General features: G+C 44.0%; 1 protein-coding gene across 2 annotated transcripts in view; it reads right to left on the bottom strand.

Moving 5' to 3' along the window:
* The window catches only part of SLC16A12 (solute carrier family 16 member 12), a 192,397-nt gene extending 178,871 nt beyond the window's left edge, over positions 1–13,526 (bottom strand). The window contains exon 1 of one of the 2 annotated variants that reach the window (XM_073548172.1): positions 13,392–13,526. The gene's annotated coding sequence lies outside the window, so the exon portion shown is untranslated. The remainder of the gene's footprint in view (positions 1–13,391) is intronic. The other variant, XM_073548174.1, reaches the window with a different exon arrangement.
* Positions 13,527–14,534: the final 1,008 nt, after the last annotated feature.

Here is a 14,534-nt window from a genome sequence, read left to right as displayed (position 1 = left end):
TGGAATTTGTGCATTCTAAAATCTTCCTTTTCTGTTGTTCTTCAGCTTCCTGTCCACTGTCCTTTCTTATGCCGCCCTCCACCATGAGTTTCTCATTGGAAGATCTACCATTTCTGGAATAGTCAGGTCAACGTGTATTGAAATCTGGACAAGACTACATCAAGTCGTCATGCCCGAGCCCAGGATGGAACACTGGTTGAGGACATCAAGGGACTTTGAGGAGGAATGCCAGTTTCTAAATTGTATTGGGGCCCTTGATGGCAAACATATCCTGGTGCGTAAGCCGCCAAACTCTGGCTCCCAATTCTTCAATTATAAACAATACTTTTCTGTTGTATTGTTGGCTCTGGCCGACCCTCAATACAAGTTTATAATTGTTGACATTGGGGCCTATGGAAGGACAGGAGACTCTCGAGTCTTCAATACTTCCATTATGGCTCGGCGGCTACGCACCAACCAGTTGGATCTACCACCACCACGCCAGCTACCAGGCTCCACTCAAGAATCAGTCCCTTATGTCCTTGTGGCAGATGAGGCGTTTCAGTTAACACGCAATGTCATAAGGCCATATCCCCGGCGCAACCTTGACCACAGGCGCAGAATTTTTAACTTGCGCCTATCACGTGCTCGGCGACTGGTGGAGTGTTCCTTTGGCATTCTTTGTGCCAAATGGCAGGTACTCCAGTCTGCCATTCAGCTAAGTGAACAAAATGTTAATGTAGTAGTTAAAGCCTGTGTGGTTCTTCATAACTTCACCAGGATACATGATTGTTCCTCCTCTGCTGGTGTTGTGCGTAGGCCGGACAATGTGCGTAGGGTGAGACCACCTATCAACCCTCAACGTAGACCGATCTCTGGGCTCAAAGTGCGTGATATTTTTACTAATTACTTTATGTCACCTGAGGGGGAAACTTCTTGGCAAGAGCATGCTGTATATATGTTATAATTTTTGGTTTTATGTGTCTAAATATATATATTTCTATCCCTTCTGATTCTATGACTGTTTAATTGCACTGGTAAGCGTATATTAGTATGCTGACAAGGTTTTTGAGAATTGAGACAGAGACGTAAACTGTAGTAGACAAATTTTTACTTTTGCCTTTTTTTTTTTAAAGGCAAACATATTACTACCATATGATAACTGGGGCAATGGGCCAAATTGTCCTTTTTGCAGATGTGAACATTTTAGAAAAATACAATTTTCACACATATCCAAAAAAAGCAGAATGCAAGAACAAAATTGCTACATTAGACATTTTGAATCCAAAGGGAAAAAGAGGTGGTCTCCATCATCAAAATTATCTAAAAAAGATAAAACTCACATTTATTAGGAAGGTTTTCAAATTATATTAATAAGCCACCATGACAGGCAAGGCTACCTTACGCATTTCTGACACATATTACATGTCTGTAAAAAAGACAATATTTCACCGCGCTATACTGGGAAAGTCAAAGGATCAAAATATAATACTCACTTGATAATGCATAGAAAAGGCATGCTGCCCTTATTCAATTAGTCACTTTTAGGCAGCTAAATATATTCCCAAATCAAGGCGAACAGCCTCAAGAACATCACACTCTCTCTATGTATTATCAAGTGAGTAGTCTATTTTGATCCTTTGACTTTCCCAGTATAGCGCGGTGAAATATTGTCTTTTTTACAGACATGTAATATGTGTCAGAAACGCGTAAGAGCCTTGCCTGTCATGGTGGCTTATTAATATGATTTGCAAACCTTCCTAATAAATGTGTGTTTTATCTTTTTTATATAATTTTGATGATGGAGACCACCTCTTTTTTCCTTTGGATTGGGATTTAGAGCACCAGTTGAACTACACTGGACATCTCCTGGCATCAAGAATCATAGAATCGTAGAGTTGGAAGGGACCTCCTGGGCCATCTGGTCCTACCCCCTGCTCAAGGCAGGATTCGCTAAATCATCCCAGTCAGATGTCTGTCCAGCCTCTGTTTGAAGACTTCCATTGAAGGAGAACTCACCACTTATCGTGGCAGCCTGTTCCACTCATTGATCACTCTAACTGTCAAAAAGTTTTTTCTAATATCTAATCTGTGTCTCCTCCCATTCAGTTTCATCCCATTGCATCAGTGTCCATAAGACCGCTATGGACACTGATGTACGGTATGCGTAAAGAATTTGCATGTTTTTATGCTCTTATAAATTGTGGAAAGTTGGGGAAGGAGAAGGCGGAAGAGCAGCCTGTGGCTGCTGCTGGCTACTTTGCCCAACATCGCCCTGTGTGGGGGCATACTGTTGCCCATGATGTGGGTAGTGTCCTTCCTCCTGGGATTGTTGGGGGTACTGGCCAGAGTAATAATGATGAGGGGCATCTTGTTGGCTCGGGTAGGCCCGTGTCTCATACCCACTAATATAGCCATGTCGTCCCCAACCAGGTTGGGACCAGCCTCCAACACTGGGTGGGAAAAAGTGGCCATATTGGTGGGGTTGGCTAGAGGCAGACATATGTTGCTGCTGTTGTAAAGGTTGGGTAGGGGGAGGAAAGCTGCCATCTCACCAGATATTCAAACAGCTCATATGGGGTATTGGGGGGTGTGCTTGCATCAAGCAGGATCTGAAAACATCCTCGAATACGGAGCCTCACCTCACGGGAAAGGGCACGTAGATAAAGGGCCAGGCTACGTGAGTATGCCTCCTCCCCATCATCTGTATTCACTCTAGCCAGATAGTTGAGGACCCCTATGTCCACATTGGTCCGGGTATCTTGGGCAGGGATCTGGCGCCTTCTTCGTCCTCGCTGGGATGTTACAGCAGGCTGTGGGGAGCCCCGGATCCTGGGCAGTTGGGCTGCTGCTCATGTTGCCCTGCTCCTCCAGTATGGGTGATGGTGCAGCAGCAGACAGTCCTGGTGGTGGGGTTTGTGGCGCAGGCAATGGGTTCTCCTGAGAGGATTCTTCACCCATGCTTCTTGTAGAGGGAGAAGATGGGCCAGCCACCTCATCCCCTACAGGATCAATGATGGGCTCTGTATCTGAGCCCGTTCCTCTATCCGTAAGGTTGGACTGAGTTCTGTTATGAAATAGAACAGAGACAAAAATACATTAATATTTTTGGCCCTGTAAAGTATCGGTGTAATGTGGTGTGAGGTATCTACTTACGGTCTCAGATCCAGAATAGGGGCGAGGAAGGAGAGGCAGTCATAATAGATGTATTTTCGTTTGATGTAGCCCGCATCACCACTCCTGGACTGCTGCTGACGTTCCCGCCTGTACTGATCGCGGATGCTGCGCCAGCATTTCATCACATCTTCCACTGCAATGTGACAGGAAATATTCTCAATTTAACATATTTGATCGGTCAGATTTGCTACCAGTAGTTTAGGCATGTGGCCTTCTGGGGTGTGCTTTCTACCCAGGGTGGCATATCTAATTGGGGCATCCAGGCCAGATACACAGGGTCAGAATAGTTCATGTATCAAGTAACTACACTTAATAACTTGGTTGGCTAAGAGGATGAGGAGCTTGTGGCCTGGGCCAAATTATGGCAGTGTCAAACCATGTGTCACATCAAAATCTACCCACCTCATGAGGAAAAAAGTACAAGCACAGGAAGGGGGGGCTGAAGAGGGGAAGAGTCTTGAGGAGATCATTTGCATATTCCCAGTGCCTTCTGGGATAAGCGAAGAGTCTCTGCGAGGTCAACGATCACTGGGTTTTGGCTCGCGAATTTTGGCTCATCTTTCATCGTTTTTAAGAAATCTCAATATGGAAGAGGCCAGGAGCCATTTGGTGAGCTGCATTTCTTGCTACATGTTCACAGACTTACCAGTGGAAAAGCCAAACTTCACATGCCACAAATGCAAGCTTGTGTCCCTGTTGGAGGAAAAGTTGCAAAATCTCGAAGAGAGGTTAGCTACGTTGAAGATCATTAAGGAAGGTGAAGAGTTCTTGGACAGAGCAGAATTATCTCTTCATGTTACAGAAAGAGAAGAAATTCGAAGTGCACCTGAAGAAAGAGAGGAATGGAAGCATGTGACCCAGAGAAGCAGGAAGATCAGGAGGCAGTCAGCACCCATACTGCTCAGGAACCAGTACCAGGCTCTCACGCAAGAAAATGAAGAAATACATCAGGATAAGACTTTGCCAACAAACAGCAACCTTGTACGCCTTCAGAGTCCTCCTGGATGGAGAAAGAAAAATGTTGTCAAGAAGAAACGGAGAGTGGTGGTCATGGGGGATTCCCTGTTGAGAGGAACAGAGGCCGTAATCTGCAGACCGGATATAACTTCAAGAGAAATGTGCTGTCTTCCAGGTGCAAAAATTAAAGATGTGTCTGACAGGATATCAGAACTCTTCAGACCTACAGATGACTACCCATTCCTGCTACTACATGTGGGGACAAATGACACCGCAAGAAATGACCTGGAAACCATCTGCAGAGACTTTGAAGACTTAGGCAAGAAAGTGAAAGAACTGGGAGCGCAGGTGGTCTTCTCTTCCATTCTCCCAGTGGATGGCCATGGAACAAGGAGGTGGAATAAGATTCTGCAGGTGAACAACTAGCTACGTCGATGGTGCCGTCAGCAAAGATTTGGATTTCTGGATCACGGAGTGAATTACTTATACGATGGACTACTTGCTAGAGATGGGGTGCACCTTACGAAGACTGGAAAACATGTATTTGGAAGTCGCCTTGCTACACTTGTAAGGAGAGCTTTAAACTAGAACAACATGGTAAGGGAAGCAAAAGACCAGAAAAAGCCATACACCTGACAAATGCTATTGAGAACTCTGCTATTAGAAGTGGAAAGGAAGAACAAAGACAAAAGAATCTAATTAATAAAAATATTGGAGAAAGAGAAACCAATCACAAACTAAAATGTTTCTATACTAATGCACAAAGCATGGGCAACAAACAAGGAGAATTGGAACTACTAACACAGGAAAAGAAATATGATGTCATTGGAATCACTGAAACTTGGTGGGACGATACACATGATTGGAATACAAGACTAGAAGGATACAACTTATTTGCAAGAAACAGACTTGATAAACGAGGAGGAGGTGTTGCATTGTATGTTAGAAACGCGTATATCTGCACAGAGATTGAAGCTTCAGAGACTGGGAGTTCTGTGGAAACTGTTTGGGTAAGAATACAAGGACAGAACAATGGAAAGGACACCATTGTAGGCATTTACTACAGGCCGCCTGTGCAAGCTGAAGATATGGATGAACTCTTTATGCATCAAATGGCCAAGTTCTCCAAAAAATATGACATAGTTGTCATGGGAGATTTCAACTATCCAGACATTTGTTGGGAATCTCTCTCAGGCAAAACTAACAGGTCAAGGAAATTCTTATCCTCTCTTGCTGACAACTTTATCTTCCAAAAGGTAGGGGAGAAAACAAGGGGAACTGCTACCTTGGATCTAATCCTTATAAACAGGGAGGAAATGGTTGAGGAGGTAAAAGTGGCTGGGACCCTGGGAGGTAGCGACCATGCTATTTTAGAATTTTGGATAACTAGAGGAGGAAGACCTGTGAAGACTCAGACGTCAAGGTTAGATTTCAGAAAGGCAGATTTTAAGGGATTCAGAAAGAGAATTGGAGGGATCCAATGGCTGGATATCCTTAAAGACAAAAATGTCCAGGAAGGATGGGAAATCTTGAAAAGTGAAATTCTCAAAGCACAATTGTTAACAATTCCGAAAAGAGGGAAGAATAGGAAGCATTTAAGGAAACCAGGATGGATGAACACAGAACTTAAGCACATGCTAAAAAGGAAGAAAAAAAGTTTACAAAATGGAAAGAGGGAGGCATATCTAAAGAAGAATATAATGCTGTCTGCAGAACCTGCAGGGCACAAATCAGATTATCTAAAGCTGAAAATGAATTGAGGCTTGCAAGAGATGTCAAAAGCAATAATAAAGGATTTTGGGGATATGTCAAAAGTAAAAGAAAAGTCAAAGATGCTATAGGATTTTTACAGGATGAAAATGATGAAATGGTAAGACAGGATGTTGAGAAGGCTGAACTTTTAAATTCCTATTTTGCATCTGTTTTCTCTCAGAAAGGAAATGTAACATCAACTGTTCTTCACTGTCCTATTAAGGGAATAGAAGAATCCAGGATACCTATAAACAGAAAGATAGTGAGGAAACACTTAGCTAACCTAAATGAATTCAAGTCTCCAGGTCCAGATGAATTACACCCCAGAGTACTGAAGGAGATAGCAGAAGAAATTTTTGAACCCCTCTCCATAATCTTTGAAAATTCTTGGAGAACAGGAGAAGTCCCAGAAGACTGGAGAAGAGCAAATGTTGTTCCTATCTTCAAAAAGGGGAAAAGGTGGACCCAGGCAACTATAGGCCGGTGAGTCTGACTTCTATACCAGGAAAGATCTTTGAACAGATTATTAAACAACATGTATGTTAGTACCTGGATAAGAATGAAGTGATTAAGCAGAGTCAGCATGGGTTTGTAACTAATAAGTCATGTCAAACTAACTTAATTTCCTTCTATGATGGAATCACTGATTGGGTGGATCAAGGAAATGCTGTAGATATAGTATATCTTGACTTCAGCAAAGCATTTGACAAAGTATCTCATACAATCCTTATTGAAAAAATGACTAAGTATGGAATGGACAAGGCAACTGTTAGGTGGATTCATAACTGGCTTAGTGATCGGACCCAAAGAGTGGTCGTAAATGGCTGCACATCCAGTTGGAAGAATGTGTCAAGTGGGGTACCACAGGGCTCTGTCCTGGGCCCTGTATTGTTCAACATCTTTATCAATGATTTAGATGAAGGAATTGAGGGTAAACTGATTAAATTTGCTGATGACACAAAGCTAGGAGGGATAGCTAATACTAGAGAAGAGAGAGAGAGGATTCAAAAAGATATAAATAAACTGGAGAAGTGGGCAGCAACTAACAGAATGGTTTTTAACAGGGAAAAATGCAAAGTACTACATCTGGGCAATAAAAATGAAAAAAGCATATACAGAATGGGAGTAATAGGGCTAAGCAACAGCACATGTGAAAAAGACTTGGGTATACTAATAGATCACAGACTGAATATGAGTCAACAGTGTGATGCAGCAGCAAAAAAGGCAAATGCAATTCTAGGATGTATTAAAAGAAGCATACAGTCTAGATCACGTGAAGTCATTATTTCCCTCTACTCCTCGTTGGTCAGACCTCATCTGGAATATTGTGTCCAGTTTTGGGCACCACATTTTAAAAAAGACATCAACAAACTGGAGCAAGTTCAGAAAAGAGCGACCAGAATGGTGACCGGTCTGCAAACCCTGTCTTATGAGGAAAGGTTGCAGGATTTGGGAATGTTTAGTTTGAAAAAGAGAAGACTGAGAGGAGACTTAATAGCTGTCTACAAATGTCTAAAGGGCTGTCACATTGTAGAAGGATCAACTTTATTCTCATTTGCACAAGGAAAGACTAGAAGCAATGGGATGAAACTGAATGGGAGGAGACACAGATTAGATATTAGAAAAAACTTTTTGACAGTTAGAGTGATCAATGAGTGGAACAAGCTGCCACGAGAAGTGGTGAGTTCTCCTTCAATGGAAGTCTTCAAACAGAGGCTGGACAGACATCTGACTGGGATGATTTAGCGAATCCTGCTTTGAACAGGGGGTTGGACCAGATGGCCCAGGAGGTCCTTTCCAACTCTACGATTCTATGATTCTATGATTCTGATTCTGTATGCATTTTTTGATGTGAGGTAATTTTAATCATTTTTTGGCTTGTACTTACTCAGTTTCTGCTGCTCCTCACGTGGCCGATCACCAAAATCATTGAACATCTGGCGACATATGCGCCTCCATGATGCCTCCTTTCTTGCCCGGTTCGCATAATGGGCATCACGTTGGTCCTAGAGTTCTGGCCGCTCCTGCACCAGTACAATGAGCATCTGCACATTTAGGAAAAATGGTGCCATGACGCTGCTGTACTCCATGGAGGCGTACTTCCTGGATGTCTGGAGCGCTTTTTGAGCTCATTTGCATGTCTAGGCTTCCTGATGATGGATTGGCCCATTTCCTGTCACCAGCCAAAAGACCTGCGTATTTCTCGCAAGTCACACGTGTGGTCCGTGTGTAATCCGTATTTTTTGCGCACCCATAGACTTGCATTGGCGTATTACGGGCGTAGTACGCTGACAATCGCAGCATGCTGCGATTGGCGCGGACCGTAGAATACGGACGAGAAATATACGGTTGTTGGGAGCAAACCCATAGAGAATCATTGGTCCGTGTGTAATGCGTGCTTTTAACGCCTCTCACTCATCCGTATTCCTCTCTAGTGTGACTCTGGCCTTATGTGTGTATACTGCTCTGTGTATATAGGGCTAGTGTGTTTATATACTGCTGTGTATATACGGCTAATTGTGTGTGTATACTGCTGTGTATATAGGGCTAGTGTGTGTACATACTGCTGTGTATATAGGGCTAATGTGTGTGTGTATATACTGCTATGTATATAGAGCTAGTGTGTGTGTATATATGCTGTGTATACATGCATGTGATTATAGGTATTTTATACACCGTGTACATGCATGAGGGGGCGTCCCTGACATATTTCCTGCACAGGGGCCCATTGCTGCTTGTGTCTGCCGCTGCTCAGGTTGTATCACTGACATCAACTGTTGGAAGCTTTGGACACTCAATGTGTGGACGGAGCCGCTCCCGCTTCTTCTTGGACTTGGTGTGAACTTCGTGCAGTGTATGGAGCAGCTTGAGGCTGGGGGAATAAGATGGGGGATGTGGCCACTAAAAAGATGGGGGATGTGGCTACTAACTTGTGCTGGAAACTTGCTCTTGTCGCTGCTTGCCTGCAGCCTGTGGATAGATAAGAACTCAGCTGGTGGGTGGAAATGTATAGGAATGTGTCCATGTAGTGATAACTTGCATATGTACTGCTTCTCTGTCATGGGACGCGTCCTAATAGCGATCATAAAATATATATATATACAGTGGGGAAAAAAAGTATTTAGTCAGTCAGCAATAGTGCAAGTTCCACCACTTAAAAAGATGAGAGGTGTCTGTAATTTACATCATAAGTAGACCTCAACTATGGGAGACAAACTGAGAAAAAAAATCCAGAAAATCACATTGTCTGTTTTTTTTTCATTTTATTTGCATATTATGGTGGAAAATAAGTATTTGGTCAGAAACAAGCAATCAAGATTTCTGGCTCTCACAGACCTGTAACTTCTTCTTTAAGAGTCTCCTCTTTCCTCCACTCATTACCTGTAGTAATGGCACCTGTTTAAACTTGTTATCATTATAAAAAGACACCTGTGCACACCCTCAAACAGTCTGACTCCAAACTCCACTATGGTGAAGACCAAAGAGCTGTCAAAGGACACCAGAAACAAAATTGTAGCCCTGCACCAGGCTGGGAAGACTGAATCTGCAATAGCCAACCAGCTTGGAGTGAACAAATCAACTGTGGGAGCAATAATTAGAAAATGGAAGACATACAAGACCACTGATAATCTCCCTCGATCTGGTGCTCCACGCAAAATCCCACCCCGTGGGGTCAGAATGATCACAAGAACGGTGAGCAAAAATCCCAGAACCACGCGGGGGGACCTAGTGAATGAACTGCAGAGAGCTGGGACCAATGTAACAAGGCCTACCATAAGTAACACACTACGCCACCATGGACTCAGATCCTGCAGTGCCAGACGTGTCCCACTGCTTAAGCCTGTACATGTCCGGGCCCGTCTGAAGTTTGCTAGAGAGCATTTGGATGATCCAGAGGAGTTTTGGGAGAATGTCCTATGGTCTGATGAAACCAAACTGGAACTGTTTGGTAGAAACACAACTTGTCGTGTTTGGAGGAAAAAGAATACTGAGTTGCATCCATCAAACACCATACCTACTGTAAAGCATGGTGGTGGAAACATCATGCTTTGGGGCTGCTTCTCTGAAAAGGGGCCAGGACGACTGATCCGGGTACATGAAAGAATGAATGGGGCCATGTATCGTGAGATTTTGAGTGCAAACCTCCTTCCATCAGCAAGGGCATTGAAGATGAAACGTGGCTGGGTCTTTCAACATGACAATGATCCAAAGCACACCGCCAGGGCAACGAAGGAGTGGCTTCGTAAGAAGCATTTCAAGGTCCTGGAGTGGCCTAGCCAGTCTCCAGATCTCAACCCTATAGAAAACCTTTGGAGGGAGTTGAAAGTCCGTGTTGCCAAGCGAAAAGCCAAAAACATCACTGCTCTAGAGGAGATCTGCATGGAGGAATGGGCCAACATACCAACAACAGTGTGTGGCAACCTTGTGAAGACTTACAGAAAACGTTTGACCTCTGTCATTGCCAACAAAGGATATATCACAAAGTATTGAGATGAAATTTTGTTTCTGACCAAATACTTATTTTCCACCATAATATGCAAATAAAATGAAAAAAAAACAGACAATGTGATTTTCTGGATTTTTTTTTCTCAGTTTGTCTCCCATAGTTGAGGTCTACCTATGATGTAAATTACAGACGCCTCTCATCTTTTTAAAGTGGTGGAACTTGCACTATTGCTGACTGACTAAATACTTTTTTTCCCCACTGTATATATATATATATATATATATATATATATATATATATATATATATATATATATATGTATATATTTAGTAAGTACTGCTTCGCTGTCATGGAATGGGTCCTGTCAGGCACACAGGCTGAGATCTGCTATTCTTATCCATTATGAGAAGCACGGGTCAGGTGCCAGGTTCTTTGTCATCTTTGACTTGTCCAATTGCAGAACTGATAACCGAGCGTACACTACAATTGGGGCACCACAGCATGTGCGTGCACTCTACTATCATGACGCTGCTATGTGCATGCGCACACTTGCGTATGCTACAGCGGCATACACGATGCCTGTGTAGGCAGAATCTGACCCTGAGTAGGGCAGCAGGATGAGTTGGATTGGGCTATGTGGTAAATATACACCAGCCCCAGCGTCTGCTATCTAATGTAGATGCACCAGCCTCAGGGTCTCCTATGTGATGCATATGCCACACCGTCTGCTATCTGATGTAGATGCACCAGCCTCAGGGTCTCCTATGTGATGCATATGCCCCACCGTCTACTATCTGATGTGTAAACACAAACGATAACCTCCGCTGCATACTATATACCGGGTGGTAGCACTAAGCAGTGGTCCACCCAAATATAAAAAGTACACCAACTCCAAAGGAACATTTGCACAGTAGAAGAGCAAACAAGTGTATATAATAAAAAATCAAAATTTTATTTGTTAGTACAAAAGTATTAAAAAGACATGAAAATCCATAACAAGTCGCAATCCAGAAAAAAGGCAGAGATACCAGGGTCGGTTGATCTTGCTGTAATATATTGCACAAATCCCAAAGGAAAGTAAAAAAAAAGTGCCAGTGAAACAGATCACTTAATCAAGATTCACGTACCTCAGACAAGTAACGCCATATCACGGGTTATAAGGATCAAAGTGACCAATACCCAGGGGTAGCGCTTACCAGCAGCAGAACAATGAAGACCCTGGGCCAGGTGGTAGAGCCCCGATGTGCGCGGGGAGGGGAAAAGCCCCGAGCATGCGCAGAAGGCCAGGGAGGACGCCCGATCACACACCAGTCCCCGCGTGTGCGCAATAACGCTGGACGCCTGTTTCGCATCTGCCGGGACCTGGCGGGCGCATTGCGCATGCGCCGACTTGTTCGCTGTGATTCGCCCATTGTTCACCATGTAATGAGTCACATGGGTTCATAAGGCCCTTCATGCAAGACTTAAGACATCCCGTTGAGAAAGCGGTGTATCAGACACGCGAAACGTTTCACTGGCACTTTTTTTTTACTTTCCTTTTATTTGTGCAATATATTGCAGCAGGATCAACTAACCCTGGTATCTCTGCCTTTTTTCTAGATTGTGACTTGTTATGGATTTTCATGTCTTTTTAATACTTTTGTACTAACAAATAAAATTTTGATTTTTTATTATATACACCTGTTTGCTCCCTTTCTTCTCCTACTGTGCTGATGTATAAACAGCAGCATCAGGATCTCCTATGTGGTGTATATAAATCAGTCCCAGCATCCCCTATGTAATTGGTATACAAAGGCCTCAGTGTATTCTATGTGAGCTATATTCCCTAGCCCTGGTGTTTTCTGTTATATACATAGCATAATTAATTATATAGTGTAGACCTGTGTATACAGTTTATAGTAAGGTGCTGTATGTGTATGGTATATAGCAGTGATGACGAACCTTTCTGAGACCGAGTGCCCAAACTGCAACCTAAAACCCAATTATTTATGACGAAGTGCCAAATGCCCCATCATGATCCCTTCATGTAGAAATATGCCCCATCATGATCCCCTTCATGTAGAAATATGCCCCATCATGATCCCCTTCATGTAGAAATATGCCCCATCGTGATCCCCTTCATGCAGAAATATGCCCCATCGTGATCCCCTTCATGCAGAAATATGCCCCATCTTGATCCCCTTCATGCAGAAATGTAGAAATTACCCATTCCACCACCTCCATCATTTCCTCCTCCTCATCATTGCCCTCTTCCCCCACCACCATCGTTGCCCTCTCCCCATCACCTCCATCATTGGCCCTCTCCCCATCACTCCCATCATTGCCCTCTCCCCATCACTTCCATCATTGGCTCTCTCCCCACCATTGGCCCTCTCCCCATCACTGGCCCTCATCCCATCACTGGCCCTCTCCCCATCACTGGCCCTCTCCCCATCACTCCCATCACTGGCCCTCTCCCCATCACTCCCATCACTGGCCCTCTCCCCATCACTCCCATCATTGGCCCTCTCCCCATCCCTGCCATCACTGGCCCTCTCCCCATCACTCCCATCATTGTCACACACAGCGGCCACACTCACCTCTCCACGTGCCGGCAGCTTCCTTCCTCTCACTTCCTCACACACATTGAGAGGCGTGGCCACGCCGCTCAATGTGTGAGAGGCAGGAAGCTGCAGCTCTGTAACAGTGAGGCGAGGCCGTGTGCCAGCTGAGAGGGCTCTGCGTGCCATAGGTTCGCCATCACTGGTATATAGTGTTGAATCCACACTATACATAATATACACAGGCATAGCTCTACAATATATAGTATATACACAACTCCATACTCAAGAAAAAAGAGGGGGAGAAGCCAGCGCTGCTTGTGGTCAGAACGTAATACAAGAAGTGTGAAAACACACATAGGTTTCAATCTGTATTCAAAAATGAGACATTTAGCAAAAAATTGATCAATTGTTTGAGCTACCCCGCCACGTCAAGGCAGTCTCGTATGGGGAGTCCTACTCTACGTTTTTTATATTCGCTGTGCCATTACGGCCTCCTAAATGTATAAAAGCAAGACCTCATTACATGCACACTGTACCTCAAGCATTTCAGAATCGCTCCTATGGCACCAGAGAGGACAAGCGCAGATAAAGATTAGCCAGGTCCATGCAGACATTTCAGGTCCAACCTCCACACTGCCTGTCCAGCACCACATGATAAAGGACGATCCAGGCCCAGATACAGGTGCGTAATCAAATAAAGCCTAGGGCAGGGCAGGGCTGCCGTTTAATGTGAACAGCAGCCTAGATCAATCACTGAGAAAACAGAAAGAATGGCGTACATGACCCAGCGCGCACGGCTACAGTGGTGGTCAGCCACAAAACCAATATCAAGAAAAAAGAGGGGGAGAAGCCAGCGCTGCTTGTGGTCAGAACGTAATACAAGAAGTGTGAAAACACACATAGGTTTCAATCTGTATTCAAAAATGAGACATTTAGCAAAAAATTGATCAATTGTTTGAGCTACCCCGCCACGTCAAGGAAGTCTCGTATGGGGAGTCCTACTCTACGTTTTTTATATTCGCTGTGCCATTACGGCCTCCAAAATGTATAAAAGCAAGACCTCATTACATGCACACTGTACCTCAAGCATTTCAGAATCGCTCCTATGGCACCAGAGAGGACAAGCGCAGATAAAGATTAGCCAGGTCCATGCAGACATTTCAGGTCCAACCTCCACACTGCCTGTCCAGCACCACATGATAAAGGACGATCCAGGCCCAGATACAGGTGCGTAATCAAATAAAGCCTAGGGCAGGGCAGGGCTGCCGTTTAATGTGAACAGCAGCCTAGATCAATCACTGAGAAAACAGAAAGAATGGCGTACATGACCCAGCGCGCACGGCTACAGTGGTGGTCAGCCACAAAACCAATATCAAGAAAAAAGAGGGGGAGAAGCCAGCGCTGCTTGTGGTCAGAACGTAATACAAGAAGTATGAAAACACACATAGGTTTCAATCTGTATTCAAAAATGAGACATTTAGCAAAAAATTGATCAATTGTTTGAGCTACCCCGCCACGTACATTTAGGAGGCCGCTATGGCACAGCGAACATAAAAAACGTAGAGTAGGACTCCCCATACGAGACTGCCTTGACGTGGCGGGGTAGCTCAAACAATTGATCAATTTTTTGCTAAATGTCTCATTTTTGAATACAGATAGAAACCAATGTGTGTTTTCAC

Source organism: Dendrobates tinctorius, unplaced genomic scaffold (assembly GCF_039654945.1).
Source record: "Dendrobates tinctorius isolate UK_male_01 unplaced genomic scaffold, ASM3965494v1 ptg000156l, whole genome shotgun sequence".
Lineage (NCBI taxonomy): Eukaryota > Metazoa > Chordata > Amphibia > Anura > Dendrobatidae > Dendrobates > Dendrobates tinctorius.
This window is presented reverse-complemented; position numbering and strand designations above follow the sequence as displayed.